Source organism: Orycteropus afer, unplaced genomic scaffold (assembly GCF_000298275.1).
Source record: "Orycteropus afer afer isolate SDZICR_OR568_19922 unplaced genomic scaffold, OryAfe1.0 scaffold00005, whole genome shotgun sequence".
Taxonomy (NCBI): domain Eukaryota; kingdom Metazoa; phylum Chordata; class Mammalia; order Tubulidentata; family Orycteropodidae; genus Orycteropus; species Orycteropus afer.
Genome location: NW_006921592.1, coordinates 1431027 through 1449163, shown reverse-complemented (window position 1 = coordinate 1449163; position 18137 = coordinate 1431027). Strand labels below are relative to the sequence as shown.

Sequence of the window (18137 nt, the reverse complement as noted above, 5' to 3'; positions counted from 1 at the left end):
CTGTCCACCCATATACGCATGATAGCCTTCACTGACAACACAGTACTGTATGTGCAAAAGGGTTCATCTTTGTTGTCTGTACCTCCCATGTACCTCCCTATGTCTTTCTCATCCTCAATGGTGCCATATTGGTCACTCACATTTCTACATTGACCTTCTCTTCACCCAAATCAATACTTATCTCTGTCTATCTAACAGCCTTTCCTCCCCTCCCCTCCCACCTCTAGTAACCAACAAAGAAAATTTCCTTCTATAGATAAACCTTTCCTTAACTTTTACAATAACGGACTAATGCAATATTTGTTCTTTTGTGATTGACTTATTTCACTTAGCATAATGTCCTCCAAGTTCATCCACGTTATGCGGTGTTTTGCAGATTCTACATTATTCTTTCACGTTGCACAGTATTCCATTGTGTGTATGTACCATAGTTTGGTTATCTATTCCTCAGTTGATGGATACCTAGGTTGTTTCCATCTTTTGGCTATACCAGAGCTTCTTAAAGGTAAGGTTGCTTTTTTCATTTTTAAAGAAAAAAGCTATAGTTCAATTTGGCTATAGTTCAATTTGCATTCTGTTTCTTTTCTTTTTTATTACTATTTGCATGAAAGTTTACAGAGCAAAATAATATTCCATACAGTAGTTCATACACATTTTGTTTTGTGATATTGAATACAATTCCCCACAGTGTAACAACTCTCTCTCCACTTCCTCCCTGTAAGATAAAGCTTCTTAAAGAAGGATATTACATAATAATAAAATGGTCGATCAGGCAAAATGTAACAATTATAAATATATATGCACCTACAGTAATGCGGGAGCTCTCCTGGCGTAGTGCCTAAGGTATGTGACTGCTAACCAGGAGGCTGGCAGTTCAAACTCACCAGCCGCTCCTCGGAAGGAAGATTAGGCAATCTACTTCCGTAGTGATACTGCCTTGAAAACCCAAGTAGGGGTCGCTATGAGTCAAATAGATTTGCTAGCAGTATGAAAGGAAAAATAGACAACTCCACAATAATAGGAGACTTCAATATACCACTTTCAATCATACACAGAACATTAAAAAAAAAAAAAAAATCACTAAGGGCACTTAGAACTTAAATAAAGCTATAAGCCAATTGGACCTCACAGATAAATACAGAACACTACACCCAGCATCAGAATAATAGACATGCTTCTCTGGTACACAAGGATCATTTTCCACAACAGATCATATAACAGGACATAAATCAAGTCTCAACAAATTTAAAAAGACTGAAATTACACAAAGTATCTTCTCTGACCATAACAGTGTAAGGTTAAAAATCAACAGAAGAAATACAGAAAACAAAATAAATTCATGGAAACTAAACAAAAATGAAAACACAACATAGCAAAACCTTTGGGACACAGCAAAAGCAGTACTCAAAGAGAAATTTATAGGAATAAATGTCTACATTACAAAAGGAGAGAGATCAATATTCATTAACTTAAACTGACAACTTAACTTTATTAACTTAAACTGAACAAACCGAAAAGGAAGAGAGCACAAAGGAGCCAAAAGCTGCGAGCAAAAGGAAATAAAGACAAGGGTGAAAATAAATGAAATAGAAAAACAAATGAGAGAGCAAACAAACTAGAAGTTGATTCTTTGAAAATATCAATAAAATAAACCAACCACTATCAGACTAACAAAAGAAACCAACTAGCAGAAGCAAATAACCACATTAAGGAATGAAACTGGTGACTATACAACTGATCCAACACAGATAAAGATTGTAACTGATTTCTATGAAAATTGTACTCTAACAAATTTAAAGATCTATATGAAATGGAAAAATTCCTAGAAACACACTACCTACCCAAACTAACAAAACACTTATAAAATTTGAACAGACTCATTACAAAAGAAGAAACTGAAGATGTCATTATGTGGTAGTTAAGGTTATGTGTCAACTTGGCTGGGCCTGGTTTTGAGTGGCTGGGCAGCTGGATGTAGTTATTGCCCATGGTGAGGTTGGCAATTAACTCTATGATGGAATCTACTGGAATAGCTGAGTAGTTGCTTTAGGCACGTGATCTGCTTCCAGTACATAAAAGCAACTCTGAGAAAGGTCTCCAGCTTTTGGCATGTTTGAATCCTTCATGTAGCCAAGTTGTCATTCAGCAACCTGCCATGTTGTCTTCTGATCTCGGGATTGTTAATGGACTTGACTCAATGGCCTGTCATGTGCTTTGGTAATATCAGAACTGTGCCTTTTTACTTGTCGACCATGGGATTTATCAGCCTCAGCAGCCAGCAGCAGAGCTGAAGCCCAAGGCCAAGGGGCTTTCACCCACCCCTAGAGACTGGCACTGAACTCGGACTTCTAGCCTCTAAAACTGTAAGAGAAATAAACTTCTGCTTGGTAAATTCACCTATTTGTGGTATTTTCTGTTAGAGCAGCACGAAGTAACCAAAACACATTATAAAACTGTCAACAAAAAAAGCCAGGACCAGATGGCTATACTGGAGAATTCTACCAAACATGTAGAGAAGAATTGACACTAATCCACTTCAAAAACACAGAAAAGGAAGAAACACTACTGAACCCTTTCTATGAAGTCAGCATAACCCTGATACCTAAACAAGGTGAAAAAACAAAAACAACAACAACAAAAACTCACTGCCATTGAGTCAATTTCAACTCATAGTGACCCCCCCTTTGGGTTTCTGACACGGTAAATCTTTACAAAAGTAGATTGCCCAGTCTTCCTTCCAAGGAGTGGCTGGTGGGTTTGAACCGCCAATCTTTTGGTTAGCAGTCAAATGCCTTAGGCACTACACCACCAGAGCTCCTTAAACAAGGAAAGACAGCACAGAAGAAGAAAGTAACAGACCAATATCCCTTTACGAACAAAAATTTCTAACAGCATTCTAACTAAGGGACTTGAGCAACATATCAAAAAAAAATCATATGTCATGATCAAGTGAGATTCATACTAGGATTACAAGGGTGGGTCAATGATAGAAAATCAATTAATATGATCCACCACATAAATAAAACAAAACAAAAAAACCCAACTAGATGGACATATCAGGTGATGCAGAAAGCATTCATAAAATTCAACACCTTTCCTGATACAAACTCTCAGCAAAACAGGAATAGAAGGGAATTTTCCTAACACAATTAAGGGAATATATGCAAAACCAACAGCTGACATTTCCTCAATGGAGTAAGGCCTTCTCTTTGAGAAGGGGAATGAGACAAGGATGCCCATTACCACCACTCTTACCAATACTGTCCTGGAAGTCATAGCAAAAGCATTAAGATAAGAAAAGAGAAGTAAAAGGTATCCAAATTGGAAAGGAGGAATTAAAACTTGAACCACTGACTTTCTGGTTAGCAGCTAAATGCTTTAGCCACTATTCCACCACCAGAGCTCCTTATCCTATACCAAAAACCAAACTCACTGCCATCGAGTTGGACTTGACCCATAGTGACCCCTCCTCAGGTTTCTGAGGTGATATCACTATGGAAGTAGATTGCCTAACCTGTCTTATGAGGAGTGGTTGGTGGGTTTGAACCGCCAGCCTTCTGGTTAGCAGGCAAATGCTTTAGGCAGCACACCACCAGAGTTCCCCTTATCCTATACATACTTAAAAACTCAATGCTGTTGAGTCGGATCCGACTCATAGCGACCCCTCCTTGGGTTTCCGAAGCAGTATCACTTTGGAAGTAGACTGCCCAACCTTCCTTCTGAGGAGTGACTGGTAGGTTTGAACCACTAGCTTTCTGGTTAGCAGTCAAATGCCTTAAGTACTAGGCCACCAGAGCTCCTATCCTATACATAGAAGAACCTAAAGATTCCACAATAAAACAACTAGAATTAATAGAATTTAGCAACATTGTAGGGTATAAGATAAACACACAAAAATCAGTGGGGTTCCTCTACCCTAATAAAGACTACTCTGAAAAAGAAATAAAGAAAACAATACCATTTATAATAGTCCCCAAATTGATAAAATACCTAAGAATGAACCTACCCAGGGACATAAAAGTTTTATATTACAGTTATATTTTTTTTAAAAATTACTATGCGAGACTAAAAGAGACTTACAAAAATGGAAAGATATTCCATGCTCATGAATTGGAAGACTTATAGTGAACATGTCAATTCTTCCTAAAGCAATCTACAGATCCCATGCATCCCAACAGAAATCCCAACAATATGCTTTACTGAAATGGAAAAATTAATGACTATCTTCATATGGGAAGTAACCCCAAATAGCTAAAACACTATTGAAGAAAAGGAACAAAGCAGGAGGCCTCACACTCCCCGGTATCAAAACACACTATACAGCCACTGTAATCAAACAACCTGGTATTGGCTCAACAAAAGACACATCCAAAACCAAAAACCAAACTCACTGCCATCAAGTTGATTTCACTCATAGTGCCTCCTTGGGTTTCTGAGGCAGTATCTCTACGGAAGTAGACTGCCAAATCTTCCTTCTGAGACGTGGCTGGTGGGTCTAACTGCCAGCCTTCTGGTTAGCAGTCAAGTGCCTTAGGCACTACACCACCAGAGCTCCCAAATGACACACAGAACAGTGGAATAGAACTGAGAACTCAGAATTAAAGCCAGGCATCTACGGACAACTGATTTTTGACAAGGGATCAAAGTCCATTCATTGGGGCAGAAACTGTGTTTTTAATAAATCATGCTGGCAAAATGAAACAGGACTCACACCTCATACCACACACAAAAACTAACTCAAAACAGATCACAGACCTAAATGTTAAACCTAAAACCATAAAATTCCTGGAAGATAACATAGGGAGAAAACTATGGATCAATCTTTTGTAAAAATAGTGTAACAAATATTATAACAAATATACGAAATAGATAAATGAAACCTCATAAAATTAAAACTTGACACTCATCAACAGGCAACTTACAGACTTGGAAAAAATACTCAGAAACAATGTATCCTATAATGGTCTAATTTTCTAAAATCTATAGAAAATTCCAACAACAAAATGATAACCAACCTACTCACAAAATGGGCAAAGGACATGAACTAAGCATTCAACAAAGGGAACATCCAAACAGCCAACAAACATGTGAAAATATATTAACAATAATTAACCCGTTAGAGAAATGCAAGTCAAAACAACAAGATAACCATCTTACCCCAGTTAAAATGGCACTGACTGAAACAAACAAACAGGTAACAAGAATGTGCTGGAGTGGAACCCTTACTTCTCCATTGCTGCTGGGACTGTAAAATGATATAATCACTGTGACAAAGATACGGGGTATTCTCAAAAAACTATAACTACCGTATGATCCAGCAATTTTATTCCTAGGTATATACCCTAAACCAAAAACCAAATAATATGTTCATTGCTGCTTTATTCACAATAGTAAATCAATGAAACAACCGAAATGCCTATCAATAGATGAATGGATAAGCAAATTATGGCACATGTTACAATGGTATACAATGCAACCATAAAGAACAATGCTAAGTCCATGAAAATATTATAACATGGATGGGCCTAGAGAGCAGAACACTAAGTGAAGTCTAGTACTTAAGGACAGATATTATATGGTCCCTCTTTTGTAAGAAAATAAGAATAAATTTAGAGAGAAAAATGTTCACCGGTGGTTACGAGGGGGTGAGGGTAGGGAAAGTATGCTTTATACAGTACAGACTAATTATTTTTGCTGATGGAAAAAGTGGCACCAAATATGGATCTAGTGAAAGCACAGTACAACTGAAGTAAAAACAAGTGTTTGAGCACATATGGATGGGTATAAGCAAACTGGTATACAAGTAGCTACAGATGAGTACATAGTGAGAACAGACAGAAGTATCCACAAAAAATAAAATGTAACCATTGTCGTGGAGTCTGACCGACCCATAGCAAACTCTCCTTGGGTTTCCAAGGCAGTATCACTACGGAAGTGTATTGCCCAATCTTCCTTCTGAGGAGTGGCTGGTGGATTTGAACTGCCAGCCTTCTGGTTAGCAGTCAAGTGCCTCAGGCCCTATGCTACCAGAGCTCCCCAGAAGTATCCACAAGTATGTGTAAATACAAACATGTGGGTACAAGAACGATATTCATTGAAGATACAAAAATGAATACTACTCAGACATAACCAAATACCTTCCCACCTGGTCTTCTGAGCTTGAAGGCTTAGGATCATAGTCTCATGGGACAACTCAGTCAAATGGTATAACACAGTCCACAAAAATCATGATCTGCATCCTAGTGAAGCTGAGTAGTGTCTGAGTTTTAAAAGCTTGTGAGTGGCTACCTAAGACACAACTATAGGTTTCCATTCACCAGGAGCAAAACAATAAGAAGGTAATCAAAAGCCCAGAGAAGAAATAAGCCTACACAAGTAAAAATCTCACCTACCCAGGGAGGGGAGGAAACACTGTAAAAATAAAAATAAAAACCTCACCTACCCTGAGACTAGAACTAGATGGTGCCCAGGTACCTCCATAGACCAGTCTGAATGACACAATAGTTGGTCCTGGACAAAATGGGAGAAAATATAGAGCAGAACTCACATTCTTATTTACAAAAAAAAAAAAAAAAAGAGAGAGAGAGAAAGAGAAATCCAGACAGACTGAACAGTAGAGAACAGAAGACTCCCTGGGACTATCACCTGGAGATACTCTTTAAACCAAGAACTAAGCCTACCTTCAAATGACCTTTTAGTAAAACAGCAGAGTGGCACACAAAATAAAGGTATTTAAAATTTTTTTTTTAATTTTAATTTAATTTAAATTAAATTTTTTAATTTAAATTAAATTAAAAAAAAAAAGATATTGAAAAAAAGTATTTTTATTTTCCCCTATGATTACTGCACTACTTAAAAACCATTAGCATGAACATAAGGGATACTATGCAACATTAAAGAATAATGAAGAATCTGTGAAACATCTCATAATGGGATAAACTGGGAAGACATTACGCTGAGTGAAGGAAGTCAATCACAGACGGATAAATAACTATATAAGCCTACTACTATAAAAAGTCCAAGAAAGGTTTACACAGAGAAGGAAATTTTCTTTGTTTGTACCAGGGATGGGAGGGAAAACTGCTAGCTAGGTAAGAGACACACACTGATTTGAGTGAAGAGAAAGGCAACATACCAAAAGCAAGTGACTAGCATAATGTCATAAAGGAAAAGGAAGACAATGGAGAGGTGCACAAGAGACACAAACAATAAAGGTAAATACTGTTTGTGGTGGTTATGTTTGTGTGTCAACTTGGCTGGGCTGGCTGAGTAGCTGAGCAGCTGGTAGTATTTATTCCCCATGATGAGCCTAGCAATCATCTCCATGGTGGGATCCACCACAAGCAGCTGAGTAAGATGCTTTGGGTATGTTGTCTTCTTCCTGTATATAAGCAGAAGCCTTGGGGAATGGTCTCTAGTTTATGACATGCTTGGACCCTGCACGTATCTGTGTCATTGTTCAGCAGCCTGCCATGCTCTGCCAACCTTGGGACTTACACTGGACTTGAATTAATGGCCTGCTGTGTGGTTTGGTAACATCCAGACCGTGCCATTTTATTCGTTAACCTTGGGCTTGTCAGCCTCAGCAGACAGTAGCTGCCTGAGTTAAGAGATGCCTCCAGCTTCAGTGGGCCACGAGCAGGAGGCAGAGCTGAAGTCCAAGGTCGAGGGGCTTTTACAAACAGCCCCTAGGGCCTGGTACTTTGAACTCGAACTTCTAGCCTCCCAAACTGTAAGAAAATAAACTGTTTGTTAAGGCCATCCCATTTGTGGTATAATTCCTGTCAAAGCGACAGTAGGTAACCAGAACACTGTTATATACACAATACTGCATTATCAGTAATAACGAATATTAATCTACATAGACACATTTGGATACATAGACAGACAAGATACCCATATATGGGTAGGCAAACAGGAATATACCCATAACCATACAGAAGTCTAGCAGATAGTATTCTGACATACGTATTTGCCATGTGTTAAAAATATGTCCACGTATATAATAGAGCTAATAGGGGGCAGAGTTATGATAACTTCTCAGCCATAATAAAACACTTTGAGGAAATGAGCTGCTGGGACCGTCGGTGTGGGACCATGGTTGCACAGGACATCAAGCTCAATTGGCATAACACAATACACAAAACGTTCTACATCCTACTTTGGTGAGTAGCGACTAGGGTCTTAAAAGCCTGCAAGTGGCTATCTAAAATGCAACAACTGGTCTCTCTGTCCACAGCAAAGAAAGGAGAAGAAACACAAAGGCATGGAAACAATTAGTCCAAGAGACTAGTGGACCATGGGCGCCTCAGCCTACGTAACACTGAGACCAGAAGAACTAGATGGTGCCTGGCTACCACTACCAACACCACTACCAACTACTTGGAAATGGATCAAAATTGGAGATCCTGGACAGAGTAGGAGAACAATGTGCAACAAAACTCAAATTCATAAAAAAGACCAGGCTTACTGGTTTGACAGAGACTGGTAAAACTCCCAAGACTATAAACCCTCTTCACCTTTGAGGCCTGGAATTCAACTCACTCCTGTGGCTTTACTTTTAGCCAAATAATAGATAGGTGTATGAGGTGAACAACTATACTACCAAGGTGCACTCCTTAGAATAAGAGAGACCAGAAAGGTAGCACTTGTGCAGGGAGAAAGCTCAGAAGGCAGGAATGCATAGGAAAGAAGGTCACAGGAAAAGGGAGCCACAGGGCACCACAGAGGAAGAGAGCTGTTACACTGTGGGGACTGCAATCAATGTTACAAAACAAAATGTGTATGAACTGTTAAGTGGAAAATGAATTTGCTCTATAAACTTTCACCCAAATCCCAAAAAGCAAACAAAAAAAATCACAATTAAAAAACAAACAAACAAAACCCATCAGTATGAGACCAAAAGGTCAACAACTATTCAAAAGCAAAGATGAAAAGATAGGAAAGCAGAGAAACTTGAGTACTGGAAAGGGAAGACACTGAAAGAGAAACAAAGAGAACGCTGACACACTGTGATTAATGTAAATAATGTCACCAAACAATTTGTGGAATCATCAAATGGGAACTTAATGCTGTGTAACCTTTCACCAAAAACTCAGTAAAATATTTAATAAATAAATAAGTAGAATGTTGATACATTGTTAAAAATGTAAATTTCACGAAATAATCTGTATAGAATTCGTCAAATGGGAACCCTACTTTATTGTGTAAACTTTCATTGAAAATAAAAATTTCAAAAAAAGGACACAGAAGTTGGCATGAAGGGGTTCCAACAGCCAAATGTGGAACAATTTGAACTTTAAATAAATAATGATAGTAATGGATTATAAAACATAAAATTCTATGAGACTATACAGACATAATAAATTAATGAACAAAAAAAATAAATGGGGGACAAGGAAAATCTCTTCCTTAGAGAAATGAATGTCAACTACTAAATACAGAATGAATGACAGAGTTAGAATCTTTCCTAGTCATTAAACCTAGCAGATAGTTTTATGAAGAACAGGATATTTCAAGTTATCTCCATACCAATAATTACAAACGGAAAGATAAACTTGCTATAGTGCTTGTTTTGAAAACACAAATTTGTTCCAAGCATTTAATATACTGGGGAACAGTCTGAACATAATGGGAATTTCACATATGCTTTCATGTGATTTCATCCACAAGAAACACCAGGATTTCTCTAGGTGAATGAAAAGAAACAGCACCCAACTGAACTTAGCTGTACAGAAACGTGCAACACGGGCACACATACCCTGTTTCTTTTTTAACATTTTGTTGTGATTTGGGTGGAAGTTTATAGAGCAAATTGGTTTTCCATTTAACAATTCATACACATTTTATTTTGTTATATTCACTGCATTCCCCACAATGTAACAGCATTCTTCCCACTGCCTCCCTGTGTTTACCATTTCTCTTCACCCTTCTTTCCTATCCCTTCCTACCATTTCAGCTTTATCCCTGGGCAAATGCTGCCCTTTAGATCTCCTATGGTTGATTGTTCCAAGAGGTGCATACCTCCCTGGCATTACTGTTCACCTTATAAGCCTGTCTATTATTTTGCTGAAAGTTGAGCCATGGGGGTGAATTCAGTTCTAGGCTATAGAATGTCTAAGGGCCAAAGTCGCAGGGTTCCACCAGTCTCTATCAGACCAGCAGGCCTGGTCTTTTTTTTTTTTTTAAGATTCTGAATTTTGTTCCACATTTTTCTCCCACTCTATCCAGGACCTTCTATCATGATCCCTTTCAGAGCAGTGAGCAGTCGCAGCAGGCACTATCTAGTTCTTCTGGTCTCGGGTGTGGAGGCTGGAGTTACATGCTCCATTAGTTCTTTGGACTAATTGTTTCCTGTGTCTGATTTTCTTCACTCTTCTTTGCTCTGAATGGGGAGAGACCACTAGCTGCACCTAAACACCTACTCTCTTAAACATCCACCAGATACTTAGTTCACCACATGTGTTACTACAGCCATGCCCATTAAGCAACATGTGGTGTTAAAACTTTACATCCAATTTCTGATACTAATACTTTAACAACTAACTGCACAGTAATTCAAAGCTGCAACTCTTACAAAGCTCTTTCACAAGTTAACTTTCAGTCTTTTACAAGGTAAAGTGCAACATTTACCATATTGGCATATTTCTTAACTATTTAACATGTGTACAACTGTACCATAATTTTTATTAGGTTCAGCTCTTTTGAAATGTGTCACTTATAAAATCTGTGAATGTTGTGCCCTAACCTCCTTTTCCCCACATGCCCTGTGAGTTTTTATTACATGATTGTACACAGTGCAGTGCATTTTAGGAACACAAATTCGTGTTATAACAAAACTATTTTAGAATGAAGAAACTTGGCAGATTCCACCTTAACCAAGTGACCACTACACTACTAGATCTCCTAGATGAGTTAATTACTATAACTCAAGAGAAAAAGAGCAAAGGCCAAATTTTCAGACATCTATTTCATAATGTCAACGTATGGTTAAAATCTTCAGGGCAGATGCAGCATTGGTTTTTGAAGCAAAGCAAGGTACTCAGTATAGGAAAAGCTGGCCATCTGCCAAACAAAAATTATTTAGTTACACCCTGACTATGCACACTCCTCACAGTACACTATGTCTCACAGACACGTAACCCCAGCATACTACTTCTGTGATCTCTGACACTAGATTAATAGCTCATTGGGTAGGCTTAAATAGTTTTCAAATACACAAATTTTTCATTTTGGTGTTCATTTGATAATTTTATGTATTAAACCCCTTTCTCCAGTAAATGTTCACATTCCCCAATAAGTGGTTTATGGTAACTTTTTTTTTTTTTTTTAAGTAATTTGGGTGAAAATTTACAGAGCAAATTTACTTTCCATACAGCAGTTCATATGCACTGTCTCATGACATTGAACACAATTCACCACAATCCAACAGCTCCCCTCTCACTTCCTCTCAACAGTCACCTCTTCTCTGTGTCCATCCCTCCAAGCACCCCTGCCCCCTGAGCTGTCTTCTTACACAAAAATAGCCCTTCTTTCTCACATGATTGCTCTCTCCAAGGAGTGTATCTACCTCAGGTAAATGTTTAACTCCTATGCCTGTCTTTTGTTTGGCTGGAAGCCATAGGTGTGGGTTCAATACCAGACCTGAAGGGCAGCTAGGGGCCATAGTCTCAGTGGTTCCACCAGGCGCTATCAGACCAGCAAACCTACCCCCTGCTTTTTTTCCCAAATGATTTTGAGTTTTGTTCCACATTGTTCTCCCTCTCTATCCAGGATCTCCTACATAGATCCCCGTCCAAGTAGTTGACAGTGGTAGCCAGGTACCATCTAGTTCTTCTGGTCTCATAGTCACACAGGCTGCAGGTTGCATGGTATACCAGTCACTAACACTAATTCTTTCCATGAATCTTTGGTTTTCTTCATTATTCTTTGCTCTGAATGAGAAGACACCTATCGTTGCAACTAGATGGCTGCTTGCAAGCTTTTAAGATCCAAGTTGCTACTCGCCAAAGTAGGAGGTAGAATAATGTTTTCTGTAGTATGTTATGCCAATTAAGCTTTATGTCCCATGTGACTATGGTCCCAAACCCACAGGTTCAACAACTCGGTCCCTCTGGGTAGCTGGCTGTGACCAAGAAGTGACTACAACCTTGTCCCTTGTCAGCTCTACTATACACCTGAGAATTCAGATCATACAAATATACTTACACGACCACTGTCTGCCAACCCTATACATGGTCTTGGGTACATTCCCCACTTCATAGATATACCTACTAGTTCAGCCTGCCCACCCATCTGTCCACCTGTATACCCATGTTTGCCTTCACTGACAACGCAGTACTGTATGTGCAAAAGGGTTCATCTTTGTTGTCTGTACCTCCCATGTACCTCTCTCTGTCTTCCTCTTCTTCCATGCCACCATGTTGATCATTCACCATTTGGTACATTGCCCTTTTCTTCACCCAAATCAATATTTATCTCTACCTATTTAACAGAGTTCCCTACCCTACCCTCCCAACCCTGGTAACAAACAAAGAAAATTTCCTGCCATAGATAAACCTTTCCTTGACTTTTACAATAACAGACTAATACAATATTTGTCCTTTTGTGATTGACTTATTTCACTCAGCATAATGTCCTCCAAGTTCATCCATGCTATGAGGTGTTTTGCAGATTCTAGGTTATTCTGTAGGTTGCATAGTATTCCATTGTGTGTATGTACCAAACTTTGGTTATCCACTCCTCGGTTGATAGACACCTAGGTTGTTTCCATCTTTTGGCTATTGTAAATAGTGCTGTGATGAACATGGGTGTGCATATGTCTGTTCTTGTCATGGCTCCCACTTCTTTAGGATATATACCTAGTAATGGAATGGCTGGGTCAAATGGTATTTCTAATTCCAACTTTTAAGGAATCACCATACTGCTTTCCACAATGGTTGTACCATTTTACAGTCCCACCAGCAGTGTATGAGAGTCCCAATCTCTCCACAACCTCGCCAGCATTTGTTATTTTCTGTCTTGTTGAACTTTGCTACTAGTGCTGGAGCAAGATGGTATCTCATTGTTGTTTTGATTTGCATCTCTCTAATAGCTAATGATCATGAGCATTTCTTCATATGTTTGTTGGCCGCCTGAATATCCTCCTTGGTGAAGTATCTATTCATGTCTTCTGCTCATTTTTTTCATTGGATTATTTATGTTTTTGTTATTGAGGTGTTGGAGTTTTCTATACATTCTAGAAGTGCCTTGTCAGATATGTCATTGCCAAATATTTTTTTCCCAGTCTGTAGGTTCTCTTTAGATTCTTCTGGGGAAGTCTTTGGAAGCACATAAAAATTTAATTTTTAGAAGGTCCCATCCATCTAGTTTCTCTTCTGCTGTTCGTGCATTTTGGGTTATGCTTGATAGCCTATTTATGCCATATATTAGGGCATAAATTTGTCCCTAGTTTTCCTTGAGGAACTCTATAGTTTTGGGTTTCACATTTAAATCTTTGATCTATCTGGAGGTAGTTTTTGTGTATGGTGTGAGGTATAGATCTTGTTTCATTTTTCTGCAAATGGATATCCAGTTTTGCCAGCACCATTTATAAACATTCTCTTCCCCATTTAATGGATTTCAGCCCTTTGTCAAAGATCAGCTGATCATAGGTTGATAGATCTATTTCTGGGTTCTCAATTCTATTCCACTGGTCTATGTGTCTCTCATTATACCAATACTAGGCAGTTTTGACTACTGTGGCTGTATACTAGGTTTTGAGATATGGCAGTGTGAGACCTCCTACTCTGTTCTTCTTCAATAGTGCTTTGCTTATCCGAGGTCTCTTTCCTTTCCATATAAAGTTAGTGCATGGCTTTTCCAGATCCTTAAAAAATGTTGATGGGATCTTGACTGGGATTGCACTGAATGTACAGATTGCTTTGGGTAGAACTGTTATTTTCACAATGTTCAATCTTCCTATCCACAAACATGGGATGTTCTTCCATTTATGTAGATCTCTTATGGTTTCTTAAAGTAGTCTTTTATAGTTTTCTTTGTACTGGTCTTTTGTGTCCCTGGTAAGATTTATTCCCAAGTATTTTATTTTTTTGGTAGCTATTGTAAATGGTATTGATTTCCTTATTTCTTTTTCATCAATCTCTTTGCTGGTGTAGAGGAATCCAACTGATTTTTGGATGCTGATCTTGTATCCTGCCACAATGCTAAATCTTTCAATTAGTTCCAGTAGATTTTTGACTGTGTCTCTGGGGTTTTCCAGATATTGGATCTTATCATCAGCAAATAGGGATAGTCTGGCTTCTTCCTTATCAATTTGGATGCCACTGATTTCCCTTTCTTGCCTTGTGGCCCTGGCTAGGACTTCCAGTAGAATGTTGAATAGAAGTGGTGATAGAGGGCATCTTTGTCTGGTTCCTGTTAGCAAGAGGAATGGTTTTGGTTTCTCTCCATTGAGTATACTGTTGGCTGTTTGTTTTGCATAGATGCCCTTTATTATGTTGAGGAATACAGCCATAGTAGTCAAAACTGCCTATTCCTATTTTGCTGAGAGTTTTGATCAGGAATGGGTGTTGGATTTTATCAAATGCCTTTTCTGTGTCAATTGGTAAGATCATGTGGTTCTTCTCCTTTGTTTTATTTATGTGGTGGATGATGTTGACTGTTTTTTCTAATGTTGAACCATCCTTACATACCTGATATGAACCCCACTTGAGCACAATGAATGATTTTCTTATATGTTTTTGGAGTCTACTGGCTAGGATTTTGTTGAAGATTTTTGCATCTATATTCATGAGTGCCTAAGGCACTTGACTGCTAACCAGGAGGCTGGTGGTTCAAACCCACCAGCCACTCCTCGGAAGGAAGGTTGGGCGATCCTACTTCCGTAGTGATAACTGCCTCGGAAACCCAAGGAGGGGTCGCTATGAGTCGGGGCCGACTCGACGGCAAATAACAACAACAATATTCATGAGGGATATTGGTCTGTACCCACCAGCCACTCCTCGGAAGGAAGGTTGGGCAATCTACTTCCGTAGTGATACTGCCTCGCAATCCCAAGGGGGGTCGGGCCCAACTCAACAACACATAACAACAATTGGTCTGTAGTTTTCCTTTTGAGTGATGTTTTTGCCTAGTTTTGGTATCAAGGTTATGCTTGCCTCATAAAAATGAGTTAGGGAGGATTCCATCCTTTTCTATGTTTTGGAATAGTCTGAGTAGAATTGGTGTCAGTTTTTCTCTGAATGCTTGGTAGAATTCTCCAGTGAAACCCTCTGGGCCAGGACTTTTTTTTGTTGGTAGTTTTTTGATGACCTGTTCAATTTCTTCTTTTGTTATGGATCTGTTCAACTTTTCCACATAAGTCTGTGTTAGTTTAGGGAAGTGGTGTGTTTCTAGAAATCTGTCCATTTCTTCCAGATTTCCTATTTGTTGGAGTACAGTTTTTCATAGTATCCTGATATTACCCTTTTTATTTCAGTTGGATCTGTTGTGATGTCACCCATTTCACTTCTTATTTGTGTTATTTGTATTCTCTCCCTCTTTTCCTTTGTTAAATTTGCCAATGGTTTATCAATTTTACTGATCTTTTCAAAAAACCAACTTCTGGTCTTGTTGAGTTTTTTTATTGCTCTTCTACTTTTTATTTCATTGATTTCTGCTTGAATCTTTATTATTTCCTTTCTTCTGGTGACTGTAGGCTTTTCTTGCTGTTCTTTTTCTAATTGTTAGAGATGTTGGTTTAAAGTGTTGATTTTGACTCTTTCTCCTTTTTTGATGAAAAATATGGAATGCTTCATGAATTTGCGTGTCATCCTTGTGGAAGGGCCATGCTAATCTTCTCTGTATCGTTCCAATTTTAGTATATGTGCTGCCGAAGCAAGCATGGTTTACATTAACTTTACCCTCAGTTCCTGAGAGACAGATCTTTAATAAAAACTCTTAGAATTTAAGTGTCTTCAGTAAGGACTCCAGACCACACCTAACACACAGGTTATGGCAGTGAGGTGATGAGGTGATCTGGGGTGGGGGCAGGCCAGAAAGACCCATTGTGTGATACCTCATGATCACCTTGTAATACTGACTGACCTCAGGGGAGAGAAGCTGGAGTGTGCGTTACATAATGAGGTCTCCAATGAAAGCTCTGGACACTGGGGTCTTAAAAGCTTTCAAGCGGCCATCTAAGATGTAGCTAATGGTCTCGTATCGTCAGAAGTAAAGAAGAGTGCAAAAAAAACAAGGGTATTTGGAAGCAATCAGCCCTAGGACATGATGGACCTTGAGACCAGAACTAGATGGTGCCCAGCCACCAATGCCAACTACTGGGGAAAGGATCAAAACTGGAGATCCTGGATAGAGTGGGAGGAAAAAGGTGGAACAAAATCCAAAAACTCAATAATGACCAGAATTACTGATTGGATGGAGTCTGGTTAGTTCCCCAATACTATGGTCCTAGGATACATTCTGGGCCTGGAATAAAGCTCACTCCCAGGAGCTGGCTCAGCCCAATAGGAAACAAGACGTACATGCAGCCCACTCAACCCAAGGTGATGCACCCACATACTCTATGGAAATGCAACCCTTGGAGCAATCAACCATGGGGCACCAGAGGGCCAACATTCACATGGAAGAAATGCAGGACAAACAGGAGTGCATAACTATGAGAGGCATGGGGGGAGGGTAACTGAGCAGGGAGGGGAAGGGACTAGGTTAGGGCTGGGGATGGTAAATGGGGAGTTAAACTAAATGTACATGTAATGTTGAATGCAAAACAAACTCTTAAAATAAAAAATTAAAATAAATAAGTAAATAAAAAGCTCTGGACACTGAACCTTCTGAGCTCTTTGGTTCGCGTGCTGAAGGGTGACGCGCCAGAAGCTCCATGTTAGAAACCCTCCCAGACCTTGCCCTATGCATCTCTTCTTTATGCTGATCCTGCTTTGTATACTTTATTATGAAGCTGTAATTTTAAGTAGAGCCCTTTCCAGGAGTTAAGTGAATCTTTTCAGCAAATTAGTAAACTTGAGAAAATATTGAGAGCCAGTGGGTTAGAAGAGTGGAAGGGGTGTATGGTGGGTCAGCTGGGAATCCCTGAGCTTATGGCTGCTGTCCTGAGGAGGTAAAAGGAACCTCTAAATTTATAGCCAGCAATCAAAAGCAAGGGGAATCCTAGGGACTCCTAGCTTGTAGCTGGCATCTGAAGTCTTGGGACGAGTGGCAGTCTGAAGGATGTAAGTCCTTTTAACTTGGGAGATCTAACCCATCTCTGGGTGGTTAGTGTCAGAGAAAAAAGTGCTGCATGGGCAGTGGGGGTCAGCATTGAGCAGAAAAGTGGAAAGTGGAAATTTATTATATTCTTATACATATTAACTTCCAAACCAGAATAGGATAATATGGTAAAAGCCAAAAGAAGTAAAGGTTTTATAAATATTTATGTATCAGAACAACAGAGGGCAACCTGAGTTGATTCAGGGTCCTGTTTTCATTTAGACTTACTATTAAGGTTTTAAACAAAACAAAACAAAATCTACACCTTAACCTTTATAGGCTTTTAAAGAAGTACAAGGTATATACAAAAGGGAAAAGAAATCTTACTGACAACATTAACAACAATCATGTCTAACAAGTATTCTGCTAAATACTTGAACAGTTCTTAACAGAATTAATCCTCAAAACTTTAATACTACTCCCATTTTATAGACAAGAAAACGGAGGCACAGAGCATTCAGGTAACTTGCCCGAGTTGTTGTTGTTGGGTGTTGTGAAGTCAATTCAGTAGCAAAGCAGAATTCAAATCCTAACAGGCTGGCTGCAGAGTTTGTCCTCTGAACTGCTAAGCTATTCTGCATTTCAGTGGCTTAGACTCAGTCATCAGTGTTTTCCAACCAAACACAGGATTCTCATTCTTTTCAAACAAGTTTTATTTATATTAATTAAAAAAACACCATATTGATTCCCCCTTCAAACAAAAACTTGAGTTCAAGACATTTTTAAAAAGAATGCCCACCAAAATGTTTCCTTCCCTTAAAAGAGACAGCAGAGAGGCGGGGCAAGATGGCGGACTAGGCAGAAGGATTGCACAGACCCTCTTCAACAAAGAAAAGGGAAACCAATTAACACAGACACAGAAGATAATCTTG

General features: G+C 38.9%; 1 protein-coding gene and 1 non-coding gene across 2 annotated transcripts in view; both read right to left on the bottom strand.

The window, feature by feature from the left end:
* Positions 1–18137, bottom strand: part of SMC5 (structural maintenance of chromosomes 5) — a 177280-nt gene that overhangs the window by 58438 nt on the left and 100705 nt on the right. The window lies entirely within an intron of this gene.
* Positions 15778–15884, bottom strand: LOC122149912. The gene has a single exon (XR_006163395.1). It is a non-coding gene; the product is annotated as a U6 spliceosomal RNA (small nuclear RNA).